General features: G+C 41.1%; 1 long non-coding RNA gene across 2 annotated transcripts in view; it reads right to left on the bottom strand.

Annotated features, from left to right (window-relative positions):
• Positions 1-3,673: 3,673 nt before the first annotated feature.
• LOC103347958 (uncharacterized) overlaps positions 3,674-18,588 on the bottom strand; it is an 83,793-nt gene continuing 68,878 nt past the window's right edge. For both annotated transcript variants that reach the window (XR_007919028.2, XR_007919029.2), the window contains one exon: positions 3,674-5,937. This is a non-coding gene — a long non-coding RNA (uncharacterized lncRNA). The remainder of the gene's footprint in view (positions 5,938-18,588) is intronic.

Raw genomic sequence — 18,588 nt, 5'->3', positions numbered from 1 at the left:
ATGGGGTGCAGGGACAAGCACTTGGGCCATCCTCCACTGCCTTCCTGGGCCACAGCAGAGAGCTGGGCTGGAAGAAGAGCAACTGGGACAGAATCCAGTGCCCCAACCGGGACTAGAACCTGGGGTGCCGGTGCCGCAGGCAGAGGATTAGCCAAGTGAGCCACGGCGCTGGCCATTCCTTGTTTCTTAAGTTTCAACAAATCATCCATTGTCTATGGAAGGGACGTTTATTAGGATTTTTAATCTTATTTGTGTTTCATTTTCTATGTCTTGCTGGAAAATAAATCTGATTGCCTTTTCTGGTCTCTAACTACTTAGCACTCTCCAAGATTACATTGCCTAAAGGAGTAGCCTCACAATGCATTCATTTCCTAAAATGTGGAGTGAACAAAAGGTCATGAAGACTATGGGGTACTTTTACTTCTATGAAGATATTTTTGAGAGTTTTCTATTGAGAGTAGTGACAATCATGTTTGCAGACCCTTGAAATGAATTGATACCAGTTTAGCGGTTCTGTTACCTGTTATCCCATATCCAGTAGCTTCAATGGCTTTTACTTTCTTGTTTAAGAGAAATAAAGGGCATTGCACTTTCTTCACTGCTCATCCTATCACATTCTGTTTGAGCTCGAGGTATTCTAAAAACAACAGACTATTTTCTACTTCAGATCCACTACTAAAAGTTGTACAATGATAGTAATAAAATTATTATAATTACTAAGCACATTATATATTTTAATTCCCTATGAGCATCACAGTAAGTCTAGGCATTGGATTTTTTTTTTTACTCATGAAGTAAATGCAAAAAAGTTTAATTAATCATCCTAATTCACACATTTGGTAAGTTCTTCATAATCTTTCTAACTTTATATATTCCATCTATAAAATGGTACATAGTTATTAGTTTTAGTGGTATGATTTGATAATTGTGTGATATGCCTTGCATGTAACAGACACTCATACTGTTAGTTGCTGACATAGGCAGAGACATTTCATACAATTGTAGAACCCACTAGACTGTTCTTTCTTTTGTGGGGGTTATTGGGATAATATAGCATCTCGGTGCCCAGTATAGTGCCAGGTACAGTATCAGTGCCCCATAAGCATTTGTTAAAATGTAATCACCTAAATCTCAGAGTAAAAGAATTTATAATTCACCTAATCCATCCTGACTCAGTGAAAGAACATTTTCTTAGGGAACTTGCATAGAAGGGCAACTAACTCACAACTTTCCCAAGGCAACCCGCTTTTTTATTGTTCTACATCTCATAGATGATCCACTAGGTTCCTTCCATGCTAGGCCAGATATGCCCCAACACTTCCATTATTCCCCATGTAAGCCACATGTCAACTGAGGACAGTCTGTCCTTTGAGATTTAAATAAAATTGGCTAAGGCTTCCTACCCCACATCCTGTGGGAAATCCAAAGCCCAACCCAAGGTTTCTGTGAATTCCAGGGGATTTGTGTTCTTAAGGTGACCTCTGTTTTGAGTTCCTAATTCCTTACTGCTCTGTCTCATAAGTGCTGTTTTTGCCTTTGGTCTTTCCAACTCTCCATACACCCATCTTGACATGGAATTCATCTCTCAAATCCCCTAAACCACACTTGCATAGCTTTTGGGGGCATTGTAGAATTTACTAAGACTGGTAACAGAGGCAGTTTTCACTGCCAAACACAAACAACTTTAACTTAAAATATTTAACATTATAGTTCTTCAAATCCCTTATCCATCTTCCACCAGGAGTTTGCTATCTGCCCTCTTTCTCCTGAAGTTTTGTCTTCTAAAACACTGTCTTAGCTCCTTATCTTACTTACTCTCCCTTTCTCCTGCTTGTTACTTGCACATAGTTCTTTCCTTAGAGGCTATGCCCGCAGGGTCTTATCTTCCATACCAGAGCTATTTATCAAAATATTTTCCTAAACAACAAAATTATCTTCCTAACAGGGCCCCTGCTACATACTTATGACATGATTTCAGCCCTTCTGTCTCCTGCGGATCCTCATTAAACACGCTTTGTTTGTTAATATTGCTCCTGAAATAAAGCTCTCAGAAATGTAATGTAAGAAATGTACCTGACAGAGTTCCAGAATGGGGCCTAAATAGGGCCCTGCATGCAATATTAATGCCAGGCACGAATACCATGATGTCTGCTATCCTTTCTCCCTCCAGGTATTTCAGACAACCAGAGGTTTGATTTACATATGCATGCATGGGTAGAATCCTTCATTGTTTCCCCCACATCTATTCTTCACCAGGGATGTGATGAAGACACCTTGGGCACATGACTCCCATTCTGAGTGCTAAACATGTTTTCTTAATCTGTGTATATCTGGGGAAACTTCTATTAATGTCACACGCATACTTTTTAATCTACACTTGATTGCTTATGGATGTCAAGATGTGGCTTGGACTTTTTAAAGCATAAGAAAGCAATCAAATAAATTCAAAGCGATAATAACCACTTGGGACAGTCCCCATTTTGGTTCACCCATCATCATGTCTGTAGACAGCTTTTGAGTTACCTGGAATGCTGAGTTGAAGTTGTACTCATAACTGATGGTATAAAAGAGAAACCTGAAATACTTTCCATTATACTAGTGTGTATTTCCTAAATACTCACTTTGAGTCAGGTACTGTGCATTACATATATTACCTCACCTCTTCCTCCCGAAAGTCCTAGGCTAATGGTAACTTTATTCTCCCTATTTTACAGATGAGGAAACCGAGGCATGGGGAAACAAAAAAATGTGCCAAAGGTGCTAAGAATCATGAGAGCTGGGAACAAACCCTGGCTGACTTGGAAGCCAGTGTTCTTAACCACTGCAATGTTCTCCCACCCTTCCTACCCAGAGAGGCAGGAGAAAACAGACCAGCTGGAACATTCTTCCTTATAACTTTTTATTTTCTTTTGTGGGGTGTCTGAGCAACCTCCTTTTGGGTCTCTAACATACCATTATTGGCAAATCAAAACCAGGTGGCTGGTTGATTTCTTTAAAAGGAGGCTGGGAGAGATGGATTGCTTCTTTGTCTTGCCCTTGTAGGAGCCAGCACTGCGCTAGATGTAATGGGAGAGTTCACTGAATTTTAAAGAGGGCAGAGGCTATGGCTCAGAGCGGGCAGGAAGAGGTTGCCACAGAGATGCAGGGGGTCACAGCTACCAGAGATGAACCGGGCCCCATCTTGTCTCTGTGGAAATGTCTGTCCTTTTCAAAGAGGATTAGTTTGCATCTTGATTAAAGTGGCTCAGGAGATGAACCTCATTAAACAGAACCAATGGGTTGAAAGTGTGTAATTAAACTAAATGACTTTTTTCTTTTTAATGCCTTAAATACCTATTTGTACGAAGGCCTGAACATCAAACAGCTTCCTCAGGAAAATACAGCAGGAACCATGGAGCTACATAGTAAGAAATCTCTGAATGATTGACAGTTCTTAGATTTCTTTAGGAGTTGAGTCCTTCCCAAATTCTCTACTCCTGCGACACAGGAAACAGAAACACACACTGACACCCACAGTCTAGAATATTTCGATCAGAGACACATCTTGAAGTTTCACCTACTTTAGTATTGATTGAGTGGTTCATTCATTCATTCAACATTACTGACTACACACTGTGGTTCAGGCACTAGGCTCCCAAGCGTATATGGGGTACTACAAAATATCATGCAAAAATTGAATTAAAACATCAGTTTATTTTGGTACAAAAGACTTTTGAGGTTCATGCACAGCTTTTTATTTTTTTTCATTTTTTTATTTATATAAGGTGAACAAATTTCATGTATTTCCTATGCACAGATTTAGAAGCATAGTGATACTTCCTACACATTTTCCATGCAGTTTTTGAAGGCCCTTTATGTACAATGTAGTCCTTGTCCATAGAGGGAAATGAGAAACAGAGCAATCTTTTTGAGTTTTCTGCAGGAATGCATCCTGAGTCCCTTTATCTTTCCTTCTACTCTCACCTAGGTGAGTTTGGCCGTTCTCACAGATTCATACCATTTCTATGAAGATAACTATCAAATATATATCACCTATCCAATCTTCTTTGAAAGTTCATCACAATACGCCTAATTGTCTTTGTGTTTTCTCCACTTAAGTGATTCACAAGAATCTCTAGGTTCATTTGCCCAAAACTCAACTCTCAGTTGTTCTCCAAAATCTTTCTCCAGTGTTAATAAACAGACCCATGTTCCACCCAGGAGCCCACTCTCCTGTCCTGCTCACCCCCAATGAATCCATAGTCCCTCCCCATGCTGCTTTCAGAATTCATCTCATTAGAATATGTCTCTTCATCCCTCTTGCCACTGTCTTACTCTAACCCTCCATCATCTTTCACCAGGATTACTATAATAACCTCCTAACCAGTTTCTTTGCTTCTATCCCTATGCATCTCTAACTTGGTCTTCATACATCAACCCTGGTGGCTTTCCAAAGAACACATTGAGCCACCTCCCTATCTTGCATACATTAGAATAATGCACAGTCATTACAGTGATCTACTCAAATCTGTCTCACACCTAACCCCTGCCTACACCAGACATCTTAGAATTCCCAGCCCTCACAGATTTGTTTTGGCTTCATATTGGGCAGTAGAGAGGAGAATATGTAAGATATTCTAAAATCCTTATAATAATAGCTATCATGTGTTCAGTTGTGTGCTAAATGGTTTATAGAATTTATAATTTCAGTCTACACTCCCTGCAAGGGAAGCATGGACATATCTGTTCTACCAAAGAAGAGATATATATGTGAGGTCACACAGCAAGAGACTGGAAGAAGCTGGGCTCAAGCCCAGGCCTCTTTGACTTCAAGCCAGACTCTGGTCTCATTTATCTCTGTTCTGCCACTTAGAACCCTATAGACACACTCCCTGAAATTATATGGTGTCCATAATTTGACCCCAAAACTCCAAAGCTGGGTTCCTTTCAAGCTGTTGTGATGATACTTCTTCTTATGCCAAGATACCTTTCATAGTGACCAGAGCAGTACGGCAGTACACCTGACCACGCAGAAGAATTATTAAACTTGTTTATCACTGACTGTCAACCCTGACCTCATAAAGGAATCAGATGGAGAGCTTTGATCAAAGAATGATGGCCCTATTTGCAGGGAGTCTAACCTAATTGTACTGTGGTAGAATCGGGGCTCAGATCTTTTTTTTTTTTTTTTTTTTTTTTTGACAGGCAGAGTGGACAGTGAGAGAGAGAGACAGAGAGAAAGGTCTTCCTTTGCCTTTGGTTCACCCTCCAATGGCTGCCACGGCCGGCGCACTGCGCTGATCCGATGGCAGGAGCCAGGTGTTTCTCCTGGTCTCCCATGGGGTGCAGGGCCCAAGCACTTGGGTCATCCTCCACTGCACTCCCTGGCCACAGCAGAGAGCTGGCCTGGAAGAGGGGCAACCGGGACAAAATCCGGCACCCCGACCGGGACTAGAACCCGGTGTGCCGGTGCTGCAAGGTGGAGGATTAGCCTAGTGAGCTGCGGCGCCGGCGGGGCTCAGATCTTTTTAAAAAATATGCTTCAAGTGGTTCTACCTTACAGACCGGATTCAGAAGATGCAGTAGTTAGACTGGAAGGAGGCTGCTTGGTTCAGGTGGAAATGATCCTTTTGGGTGTTTTCTGTCTCCTTGAACCAATAGGCCAGGTGAGCAGATGGTTGCAGCATGAGGTGCCTGTTGTATGAGAGACGGTTTGGAGAGGCCAGCGCAATAAACGGTGTGTCCTAGAGGCAGCTTGGTTGCAAGGATCATGTGACTGATGGTTTTAGATTCACTCCAAAAGTTCATTTCATGCTGAGCATCCCCATGTAAGTGCAATCCACAGTTCTGTTTTTTCTGTGGTCCTGCAGTGATTCTAGATGATTGGTTCCTGGAGGTTGAGGCTCTGTCTGTCTCCAGGGTCTTCCATGGCACCAGCTTTGCAAGGCTGGTTAAATCCTGCAAGGAGTTTGGAGAAAGGATGTGGAGTTAACCTAAAGACTGGGATAGTAACAAGCCCCCTCTCATATCTTTCCTTTCACTGTTTTATTCCACTGAGCCACCCCTTATATAAAATTCAGAAGACATTTTGGCAAATTCAATTGAGAATTGAAATACATTCCTGTGCATGGTAAAGAATGGAATAACAATCATGTTTTTTGTAGTCTTTAGATTTTAACTTGTAGTGTGAAGATTACCTGGACACTAGGCACCATCCTTCTTCTTCCCATCATCATAACATCATTGATCAGTGCAATGAGCCTCAAAATAATTGTAGGGTCTACGTACTCCTTCTATAATGGTAGAGCTATATGGGTAGGCATCTTAATGCCGATGCTTGACTCCCTGGCTCTTGAAAACTACCCTTTATGGATGGGATGACTTTAGATAAGCTACTTTGCCTCAGTTTATCTATCTATAAAATGGGTTGTTAGGAGATTACAAGAATTAAAATGTATAAGGGAAGCATAGAAGTTCCTGGAACTTAAAAAATACCGAATTTGCCTTAAAATACCATAAAACCTACAACCAAAAGATTAAACTTGTCAAGTTCCCATGATAAATCCAAGAAAATATTCTGGTATTGAGTGGTCACAGTTTTCATCTCATGCATACTCTGCCATGAGGTAGAAAGTGGCAAAGGCTTCTTTGTGTTAATATCAATACCTTTCAGCTCATCTAACAAGCCTGGGGTGTTAGTTCTAGGTTCCTGGGGTGCTCTGTGTAAAATTGCCCAATGGATATCAAAGACACATACCCCTCTTGGATGCTATTTCCTACATGTACTCTAACACTCTCTTAATACTTTCAATTCCTTTGCTGCATTAGCATTCCAGTCCTTACCACTCATCAAGGTTTTACCTGTTCATTTGCCCTGGCCAGCACAGTTTGTCATTTTTACAGCTCTCTTGCTTCCAACACTTTTCACAGTCAGAGGTTTGAGATGGAGAATGGAGGCAGAAAGGCAAGAAGATGCCCTCACTATGTTTTAGCCACAGAATGAGTCTGTAAGTCACAACCAGACCACTCACACCATCAGTATCAAGTACTCACTAACGTCTGTTTCACTGGGAAGCAGGCTAAGCAGCCTTTTCTTTTCCTGGGTTAATATATGCCGACTTCCATGGAAGGCATATCTGTCCCACCACAGAATCATAAATAATAGTTGCTTTTGTTAAGCACGTGCTCTGTGCCACACACTACCTATATTGATGCTGTGTATTGTAAGGACCCTTCGAAGCAGGCAGGTGTTGTTATTCCATTTGAGATCCAAACGGATCAAAGATCAGAAAGAATTTCTTTCTCATGTGTTGCTGCTTTTTAAGACATTAAAAAGTGAATCACTTTAAGAACCACAGGCACCGAAATAATTAGACTGTGTTAACCACATTTTTATATTTATTCTTTGAAACATCACAGTGAAGCTTTTATAATCTTTCCCATTTTGCAAACAAGGAAACCAAATTTCAGAATTGGAAGGGAATGCTGCTGGTGGCATAGCCTGCACAAAACTACGACTGACACCCGGGTTCTCTGACTCAAATCCCACATCCTGTCCACCATACCAGCTACTGTCATTACACTGTGGCTTTTCTTAGTGCGAAATTGGAGACTGGCATCAGTAAGTGATCATCAAATGTTTGCTGAATAAATGAGTGAATGAATGAATGGAAAGGGGACTGTTTGGGCCATGCGTGTAGCGTTAGCAGTTAGGACACACACATCCTACATCACAGTGCCTGGATTCGATGCCTGCTCTAGATCCTGCTCCAGCTACCTGCCAGTGCAGACCCTGAGAGGTGGCAGAAGATCACTTCAGTAGATTGGTTCTTGCCACTCATGTGGGAGACTCCAATCCAGTTCCAGGATTCCAGCTTTAGCCCAATCCAGCCCTGGCTGTAGATTGCATTTGGGAAGTGAACCAGGGAATGGGAGTCCCCACCCTTTTTTTTCTCTCTCCCTGTCTCTTTAAATAAATAAATAAATACTTTCCAAAAAGAAAAAGGGAAAGCTATTTTGCAGTCTCCTTTGTTCTTTCTATGTACACCCAGATGACTAATCTTATTAATACTCAAGAAATAAGTACTTTATAATCACTACCCAGCTTCCTATCCCCCAAGTCCATAAAACATATTCCACTTTTACTAGATTTTAGGAACATTAATTGTAAAACCTATTAGTAATTATTGCATACACTATTAATTAGGTACTAATATTACATTTTATAGGAAATTTAAATATTTAGAATTTTTTCACTTATAGATGAAAAACCTGAGACCTCAAAAATTCTGACTTACTAGTATTCTATTCCAACTCATTTATCTGATTCCTAAGGGTAAGGGCCATACGTGCCGAAGTCTCCTGTCTGTCTACAGTTGACAGTGACTACCAAGATTTTCCGACTTTCCCATCCCTCCCAGATGCCATTTACATTTCATTAGGGCTTTCCACACTTTGGCTCAGTGTGCAGCCCCTGTGGCTCGAAGACCCTTTCATGAGCTCTGCAAAGTCAAAACTATCTTCATAAAAATACTCAGACATTATGTGCCATTTCTGCCAAGTTAACATTTGAACTGATGATGTGAAAGCAATAGTGGATCTAATAGCCAGCATTTCAGAATAAATCAAGGCAGTAGTACTCAACTGTCATTGCATTCTTCAGCACCACATTCATGCGGGTGGGAGAAAATGGTGAGGCAGTACATGCTGCTCATTTGATTAAGCCTCCACCATTGGGTATACACACATTTTAATATTTTTTTGTGGCAAAATGGAAAGCCACACAAAAAACTTACTGCCTTTTACTGAATTCTCAAGGAAAAGCATTTGTGGCATTGAGTGTGAGTTGGACTAGACACTTTTGTTGTGGAATGCCATTTTTTTCTTGAAAAAATGACTCAGGCAAACTGGTTATTCAGACATGGATGTTTGGTAAATATTCTCAAAAAATAAAAAAAGTGAGCCTGTCACTTCAAGGAAAACAACTGACAGTGTTTGATGTCAACAATAAAATGTGAGCATTGGAGCAACAATTATAATTTTTGAAGAGTTCATATTTGCCACTGTGAGATCGGCAGATTCCCAATAGTTCAATGATGTTATGACAAGATCAGTGATAGTGTTGTGCCCAGATCGTTGGATCCCTAAACGCCGCCAGAGACTCGAACACACCAAAATGCAAAAGCAAGGTTTATTTCGGAAGTACAAGCCGTGGCAGGGACCCCATCTAACCAACCACACAGCGGAGGGCAGAGGAAGACCCGGAGCCGCGCTCTGGAGCCTCTTTTAAAGCAGGGTTACGTCATTGAGGGGTGCGGGGTAACAGTGGATTGGCTAGGGTCACCTCTGGTATGTCCTGATCGAACGTGGTTGTTCCTGATTGGTGCGGACCCAGGGGATTTCCTTATATGGTGAACTCTAGCGAACTGTTCCTTTGTAAGTTTAGGTTTCCCCTGAGTGACGCTGCTTTTACAGGAAGTCAGGCCTGCCTCCCCAGATGGAGGCACTTTTTCAAAATGCAGTTACTCCGGCCCTTCATAGTATTAATGGGTGTGTTATTTTTAATTTTGTATATGGGTCAGTATTTGGAGGATGTGTGAAAGTCAATATTTTTTAAATAATCAAGATGTCCTGGTTAAAACAATCCACTCAAAGTGCAAGACCAATCAGTAAATTTTACTCAAAGAGTATGAAAGTTCACTGATATAGATGCAGATTCCACAGTACAACTAACCTGTTTGGGTGTAGTAAAAATAGAATCCTCACAGTTACCCAGAAAGGCTACAGAAACACTTCTTTACTTTCCAATTACATAACGTGTGAGGCCAGACATTCCTTACAACCTTCAACCCAAACAACATAATGCAACATATTGAAAGTTGAGGCAGATATGAGAATCCAGCTGCCTTACATTAGGCCAGACATTAAAGAGATTTTTCAAAAATGTAAAACAATTCCAATATTCTCACCAAATATTTTTGGATTTGGAAAGCACACTTATTTTTTGGAAAAAGAAAGAATTTGCGTTTACATAGAATGGCAGATTATTCTAAAAGGTATTAATAAGCTATTTTTAAATTTCTCAGTTTTAATTTCAAAAATAGCAAATATTGAGAACACCCTTATACAAAAAATAATATTCCCCCCAAAATAACAAAGGCCTCAATTTTTTGTAAAAAATATTTGAGAGGCAGAAAACTCAATTATTTTTTAGAATGCCAAGGGGATTTGAAAACAAAATGTTGGAGAACCATTCTTTGACCCGGGGAAGTGATCATTTGGATTTTTTTTTGTGTGTGTGTGAATATTTGGGCGTTGAGAAAGAAGACTTATTCTCTCTCCAAAGGCACATGGACAATCTATGCCTGTTCCTCTGGGAACATGTGCTCGCAGGGGACCCCCTGGCCAAGACTCGTGTGCTGTCCCTACAGATCAGTTACTTCTGTGCTCAGGCAACAGCTGGTGTGGCATGGATTTGATTCAGGTTGTTTCATGGATCTTGACCTTTGCACTACAAGAGTAGACAAAGAGAGGGGATCTCTTTATAGTGCTGCTGGAAGGGGGTCTCCAGCCCCCAGGGTAAATCTCAGTCCAGAACAGTTCTTGGCTGGCTCTGAGAGTCTGTGTCCAATTAGTTACTTCATCAGTCACTCAAGTGGATGGCCCTCAGGGCAGGAAGGGAGAGGCCCCGGAGGCAAAGTAGAATAAACATCTTAATCCAAATCAAGACCGAGGCCAGCTGTCCAAGCTCTTCTTGTGGTCACAGCTCCCTGGGCTGCTGCCTGCGGCTACCCCTACTTTATTCCACTACCCCTTGAAGGTGCCTCCTTCCTTGTCCTTCCTACGCAAGCAGCCTGTCCCATGCATGAATTTGTGGGTTCCACTCTAATTGCTAGCTGTGCCTGAAAGCCCGCCTCCCTCTAATTCTACTTTGACACAAATAGCTAGAAAGCTCACTTGCAAAACCACAACTTCCACAGCAATGCACCAAGTTGGTCCCCTTCTAGAAAGTGGACTTCTATCCCATTCAAGTCAACAACCACTTACCCAGCATCTACTTAGTGCTTAGCACACCCAATGAGGAATAAATGCCAAAAAGCAATTTATCAGATATATATATATAAAGGTCTTGGAATTTTCTGAGTTTGAATCCCTCTTCAGTCACTAACTGTATCTTGAGTAAGTTGCTTTAGCTATCTCTGTGAGAGTTTCTTCATCTGAGAAACAACTAAACCCATCACAGATCATTGCTGTATTTGTTGAATTATGGGATCCGAGATCTTTCCCAGTTAACCCACAACAGACAGTCACAGATGCAAGGGCAAGAGGATTTATTATTTTATTACCAGCTGGCTGGGGCTCCCACCACACATACAACATAGTGCAGTGCGAGGGTGAGAAGACCCGCCTCTCCTTCTCAGCGTTTTTATACACTTGAGTAAACAAGTATATTCGTCATTACCCACGTATGCTAGTTCTTTTATTCTTTATATGTCAGTTACCTAAATTTGAGCATTTTATTGGTGCATCCCAAAAGTTCGGGACTATGCATCTCAGAAAGAAGTGGTCACACAAGGAAGTAGGAGACCATTAATTTCCGGAAGTATTTACTAAGTTTCATTTTCTGAGAATTGGGCCTTCCCGTCTTCCTGGAGTTTGTGAAGCCTGTCATGGTGGTACAACTATTCCCCCCCCACCTTTTCTTATGCTGGACATCCCGCATTAAGTCATTGAGCAAGCAGCACAGTGCAGAAGCAAAAAACAATTGATATTCAGCATCCGCTAGTTTTACATATCTGTATATATATATATATATATTCATTTCAACATATTAAAATATAGCTTGTTTGTGAAATATATTGTCCACATTCTAGCAGAAATTAAGTGCTTATGAAAAGTTCCATTGTGTAGTCAACTTTGACCTTTGGTATATATGGGAGAATTAGGGTCTTTTGGAAATGGAATAATGCTTAGATTGTAGGATCACAACAGTGGGTCCCTGCTCAAGGACTTACTACTTCTAGGACCTTGACAGGTTATTTTAATTTTTCTGAGATTTTCTTTTTTTCATTTCTAAGATGCAGGTTTGTTATAAGAATTGTCTAAGTGATATCTGGGCCTCTTTGTCTGAACTTGGTAAATTGTAGACTTCATTGGATATTGCACCTGCAAGGTGTTTAGTCTGATTTTCAATTCTATAAAGACTGTCAAGTCTTCCTTCCAGGCAGATCCTTCATTATAATGTCTCCTGTGGGTTTTCCTTCCTCTATTGTAGACCTTCCACCTATCTCTAAGGCATTTCTCACATGATAAACTTTGAAGATCTTTTACCATCCTGGGAATGTTCCCCAGATGCCTTCGGTTTGTGATGTTCCTTTCAAAATATGGTTGTCAGATTGCACTTTGCATTTCCAGGTGCAAACTGACTGACTAGCCTAGGGCAATTTGAGACCATGACCTCCATTGCAAGCGGTACTAAGTTTCCTTGCAGCTAGATTAAGTTGTGGCCTCACCATACTGGTGATTCATAATAAGCTTGTAACCATCTCTAGGCCTAGAGTCATTTTCACATTTCCTGATATTAAATCATGCCCGGGGTCGGCACTGTGGCTCACTAGGCTAATCTTCCGCCTGCGGCGCCAGCATTCCATATGGGCGCTGGGTTCTAGTCCCAGTGGCTCCTCTTCCAGTCCAGCTCTCTGCTGTGGCCCAGGAGGGCAGTGGAGGATGGCCCAAGTGCTTGGGCCTCTGTACCTGCATGGGAGACCAGGAGGAAGCACCTGGCTCCTGGCTTCAGATCGGTGCAGCGCCAGCCATACCAGCCATTTGGGGAGCGAACCAATGGAAGGATGATCTTTCTCTCTCTCTCTCTCTCTCTCTCACTGTCTGTAACTCTACCTGTCAAAGAAAAAAGAAAAAAAAAAACCATGCCCTCCCAGCCACTTCCATATTCAGAAGTTGTTACGCTTTTTAATTATGAATATAGAACATTTTCTTATTTCAGATTTACTGAGGTAAAATTGACAGTTCAATATTGTGCATATTCAAGGTGTACAAAATCATGTTTTAATACCTGTATACATTGTGAAATGATTACCACATCAAGCTAATTAATGTATCTATCACCTCATATGGTTACCTTTTAGTTTATGTGTGTGTGGTGAGACTATTTTAACATTTCTCTTAGAATGTGTTAAATATACAGTACATTAACTATTCTTATCATACTATGCATTAAAAACAGATTTTTTCTTTATCTCTAGTAAAATAATTTTTATTATTTTTTCTCATTTGCCTTACCTATTTACTTTTTTTTTTTTTTTTTACAGGCAGAGTGGACAGTGAGAGAGAGAGACAGAGAAAAAGGTCTTCCTTTTGCCGTTGGTTCACCCTCCAATGGCCGCCGCGGCCGGCACACCGCGCCTATCCGAAGGCAGGAGCCAGGAGCCAGGTGCTTCTCCTGGTCTCCCATGGGGTGCAGGGCCCAAGCACTTGGGCCATCCTCCACTGCACTTCCTGGCCACAGCAGAGAGCTGGCCTGGAAGAGGGGCAACCGGGACAGAATCCAGTGCCCTGACCGGGACTAGAACCTGGTGTGCCGGCGCCACTAGGCGGAGGATTAGCCTATTGAGCCGCGGCACTGGCTTACCTATTTACTTTAAGAATAAATATGGGATTTTGTAATCTGGCTTAAAGAGTTCTCCCTTGGTATCTGTAGGGGAGAGGGGAATTGGTTCCAGGATCCCTAATGCTCAAGTACCTTATATAAAATGCTATAGTATTTGCATATAATTTATTCACATCCTGCTGTATACTTTAAATCATCTTTAGATTACTCATAATACCTAATACATTGTGAGTGCTATGTGATAATTCTCATACTATATTTTTAGGAAGAATGACAAAAAAAATTCTATACATGTTCAGGAAAGACACAAGTTTAAAAAGATTTTCCATCCAAGGTTGATTGAATCCATAGATGTGGAACCATGAGTACCGAGGGTTGACTGCATCTGCTCACTGCTGTCTCATTCACAGATGTCATCAGAATACTCTTCATTCATTTAAGTTAATTAAATTGGTGTAGGAGAGAAGTGAAGCCAGGGGTCCATGGGGTGAAAGAAAGCCCCCACCAAGGTGGATTTTGATCAACATTCTGGGGATCTGGTCAGTCAAAGGGCTTGTAACGCTCCCTGCCCTGAGTTTTACTATCATCCAGCTCATAGTTACCATTTTACATTCTGAGTTTGCAAAATGAAAACATGAACAAGTGACCCCAATCCCCCAGTGTTTAGGAGAAAGAAGATAGCAGAAAACAGTTCTTCAGTGTCTGCTAGTAATAATTGATAGAATTAAAAACAAGAGAATGATTCAACATGGGAAGCGGGATACTCAGCAGACTCATAGAATGACAAATGCCCTAAATAGCACTCTGGCCTCAGAATCAGCCCTTAGGGCATTTGGATCTGGCTAAAAAGCCCATGAGAGGATTTAAGGCATGTAAAGCCAAGACACTGTGGCAAAAAATGATCTAAATGAAAGATCTCTGTGAGTGAGATCCAGGTGGAAAGAGGGGCCATCGATGAAGGAGGTACCTTTCTCTTAAGGGAGGAGAGAACTTCCACTTTGATGGTGGCCTTGTCTAAGTAAGGTCGGAGTTTGTAAAATCAAGAGGCTTCCATAGCCTTGGCAGCTCATGACAAGAGCCTTGGGTGATTACTGTTAATTGTTAAATCAACAACAGGAGTCACTGTACACTTGTTCCTCATGTAGGATCTCTGTCCTTATGTGTTGTACTATGAGAATTAACAGTAAAACTAGTCTTCAAACAGTACTTTATACTTTGTGTGTCTATGTGGGTGCAAACTGTTGAAATCTTTACTTAGTATAGAGTTGATCTTCTGTATCTAAAGATAATTAAAAATGAATCTTAATGAAGAATGGGATGGGAGAGGGAGTAGAGATAGGATGGTTTGTGGGTGGGAAGGTGGTTATGGGGGGAAGAATAGCTATAATTCAAAAGTTGTACTTTCAAAATATATTTATTAAAGTTTTCTATAAGAAATCACTGGTCTTTAGTGCACTTGTCATGAGCCATATTCATATTTATTCTGCTTTATCCTTCATTTGCTTCTATGAAAAAAAAACAGACAACACTAACACATTCACCATCATTGATTAAGACAATCATATTTGGGGCCAGTGTTGTAGTGTTGTGGCAAGGCAAGTTAAGGCACCAGCATCCCATACTGGAGTAACAGTTCAAGTCCCTGCTACTCTGCTTCTGATCCAGCCTCCTGCTAATGTGCCTGGGAAACAGTGGATGAGGGCCTAGTACTTGAGTCTCTGCTCCCTACATGGGAGACTTGGATGGAATTCCTGGCTCCTGGCTTTGAATTGGCCCAGCTCTGGCTGTCATGGCCATTTGAGAAGTGAACCAATGGATGGAAGGTTACTCTGTCTCTGTCTCTCCTTCTCTGTCACTGTTCCCTTCAAATAACTCAATGTCTTATAGAAAAAAATGGAGACAATCATGGTTAACAATTTAATAGATTTTCCAAAGAATGTAGGTATTGTTGTATTTTAGTAACTGGACTGGAACAAAGATGGTCTTTTATTCTTATAAATGACTTAAAGTTATTATGCAAATGGAAAGAAAAGGCTCAGAGAAATAAAGCTGCACCAAGAGTCAGACTCCTATCTAGACCGCTTGAAAAGCCATCATTTTTCCACAAGACTGTGGTGCCTTGCTGAGATAATAGATATGAGAAGGACTTTGTATCATAAAACCACTGATTGATATGAATTGTTATTGTAATTTAGCTTACCAGTTAGAAATTCCACTGAAAAGAAAAGTAGGTTCATTTAGTGTGACTTTTTAGTGATTACAGATTCACATTTTGTTTAAAATATACTTACAAGTCACGGTTCAGTCATTTGCCAGTTTTGTGTGTGTGTGTGTGTGTTTTACTTTAGGCACAACAATTTTATAAATTCCAAAATAATCTCTTCTTTCCAAAAAAAATGTATCAGAACATTTTTCCTTCTCTTGGTTCCTGGTACTACTCCCATGAAGAAATGTGGCAGGTTTTCTTGTTTTTTTTTTTTTTTCTTTTGTTTTTTGCCAACAAACCACTTCCATGAAACTGAGAGAAGCTAGACAATCAGTAGAAAATTAGATAGAGGGAAACCAGGTATGAAAATGAGTGACAGAAACAAAGAAATCTTCAAGATGGGCCAGAGAGTCAGCATGGGCTGCAGGTAAAGTCTGCAGTAATGAGCTTGTAAGCGTCTCGAGGCCTAGAGTCATTTTTACATTTACTGTTGTTAAACCATGCCCTCTTAGCCACTTGCATACTCAGAAATTGTAGTGCTTTTTAATTATGAATATAGAACATTTTTTCAATTTTATTGAGGACAGTTAAATATTATGTATATTCAAGGTATACAACATGATGTTTTGATACCTGTATACATTGTGGAATGATTACCGTATCAAGCTAATTAATATTTGTCACCTCATATGGTTACCTTTTTGTTTATGTGCGTGTGGTGGGACTATTTTAACATTTCTCTTAAAACATGTTAAGTATACAATACATTAACTATTCTTACCATACTGTGCATTAGAAATGGATTTTTTCTTTATCTCCAGTAAAATTATTTTTATTATTTTTTCTCTTTTTTTCTCAAATGAACTGAACTCTGAGCTCAGTTTCTGATTTTGGACTTTTCTGTGTAATGAAGAAAGCAGTAAATCAGTTGTGGTGCTCCTTGGAGATCCCAGGAATCTGTCCTCAGCTCCCGTGCCCACCTTTCTGGCTGCCCTAGTGTCCACCCACAAAAAGTGACGTTTGGACCTACATGGTTCATGACAGTGCCCTGAGGCAGTGAGCTCAGAGAAACCATCAAGGAAGTATAAGGAGCCGAGGAGCCATCATTGTTCAAAATGTTCCCAAAATGGAGTTAGGACAGGGCCAGGCATGTGAGTACAAACTCAGCCACGGAATTTCAATTTATGCAACTTGAGCACATACCCAACACTTGCTCTATGTCAGGCACTAGGATAAGTGCTAGAGACGTATGGTCAAGTTAAACACATATTCTAGGAAGGATTGATCGCACTGTAAGTGTGCTTGAGTTGAGATCAGAGAACCTGATAAATATTGGTGGAGTGAAAAAGACAGGTGAGGGGAGGGAAGGCATGTCAGGTAGTAGAAACCTTGAAGGGAAATGAAACAGAGAAGCAGGAAATTATTTGTCAAACTCGGGAACCTGCAAATGTATCTAGATCACCAGATAATGGGTTGACTGTGAGGGTGTGATACAGCGAGATGGAGAAGCGGTCAGCGGGATGGTGAACAACTTTGCTTGCTAAAACAGGGAGTTTAGACTCTTTTTCCTGAAAGCTACAGTGAAGGATTTTAATTAGCAAAATTATGTAATTATTATTGTGTTTCAGGAAAAGGGCTGTTATGAGAGGTGTGGCGGGTAGATTAGAAAATAACCATTTTGAAACGTAGAGACTAGTTAGTAGGCTGTGACAGTAATGGGGGTCGGATGGGATGAATACTGACTAAAGCACTGGGTATTAGTAGAAGAAAAGCAGAGGCCGGTGCAGCGGCTCAAAAGGCTAATCCTCTGCCTGCGGCGCCGGCATCCCGGGTTCTAGTCCCTGCCAGGGTGCCGGATTCTGTCCCGGTTGCTCCTCTTCCAGTCCAGCTCTCTGCTATGGCCCCGGAGTGCAGTGGAGGATGGCCCAAGTGCTTGGGCCCTGCACCCACATGGGAGACCAGGAGAAGCACCTGGCTCCTGGCTCCGGATCAGCGCAGCGCGCTGGCCGCAGCGGCCATTGGAGGGTAAACCAATGGAAAAAAGGAAGACCTTCCTCTCTATCTGTCTTTCTCACTGTCCACTCTGCCTGTCAAAAAAAAAAAAAAAAAAAAAAAGCAGAGAAGACAAATGCAAAAGATATTAAAAGAGATTGAATTAGTGACTTTGGTAAGAACAGGGCCGAGATGGGAAGAAAGGGGTTGCTGGAAAGTGAAAAGTCTAGGATGATTCTCACATCTTTCATTTAGTTTGCTGTCTGGACTAAAGCTCTTCCCACTGCAGTAGGGCATAACAAGGGAGATGCAGGTCTGGGGGTAAGATTATGAGTCAGCCTTTGATGTATTGAGATTTGGGTCTGCAGGATTTCTAAAGTGATAGTTCTTATTGGAAGTGCTGTGTACAAGTCTAAAGCATTTTTGAGAGTTGAGGGATTTGGGAGGGGGAATTCATCAATGAATAAAAGTGGCAGTTTGAAGCCATGCGTTGATACGTGGTATAGATATCAGTAACCAGCATTTTGGAGTGTCTATCCAACTTGTATACTTTTTTCTAAGAATTATCCCTCCTCTTAACCCACAGGTGAACCATTTTGTACTATGTGGCCCTGCCATACTGTGCAAATGATCACAGCTATTTGATCCAAGCTAGACCAATCAGATAACTTCAGCCAAGGAAACAGATTGAAACATCCTTGCACAATGGCCCTCTGAATTTTTTGACTCTGTAGAGTCACCTAGTGTAGGGCGGTCGCATTTGGCTGTGAGAAAGCTAAGAAAA

The sequence above is a fragment of the Oryctolagus cuniculus genome, chromosome 6 (genome assembly GCF_964237555.1).
Source record: "Oryctolagus cuniculus chromosome 6, mOryCun1.1, whole genome shotgun sequence".
Classification (NCBI taxonomy): domain Eukaryota; kingdom Metazoa; phylum Chordata; class Mammalia; order Lagomorpha; family Leporidae; genus Oryctolagus; species Oryctolagus cuniculus.
The sequence above is the reverse complement of the archived record's forward strand: the minus strand, read 5'-3'. Positions and strand labels throughout refer to the sequence as shown.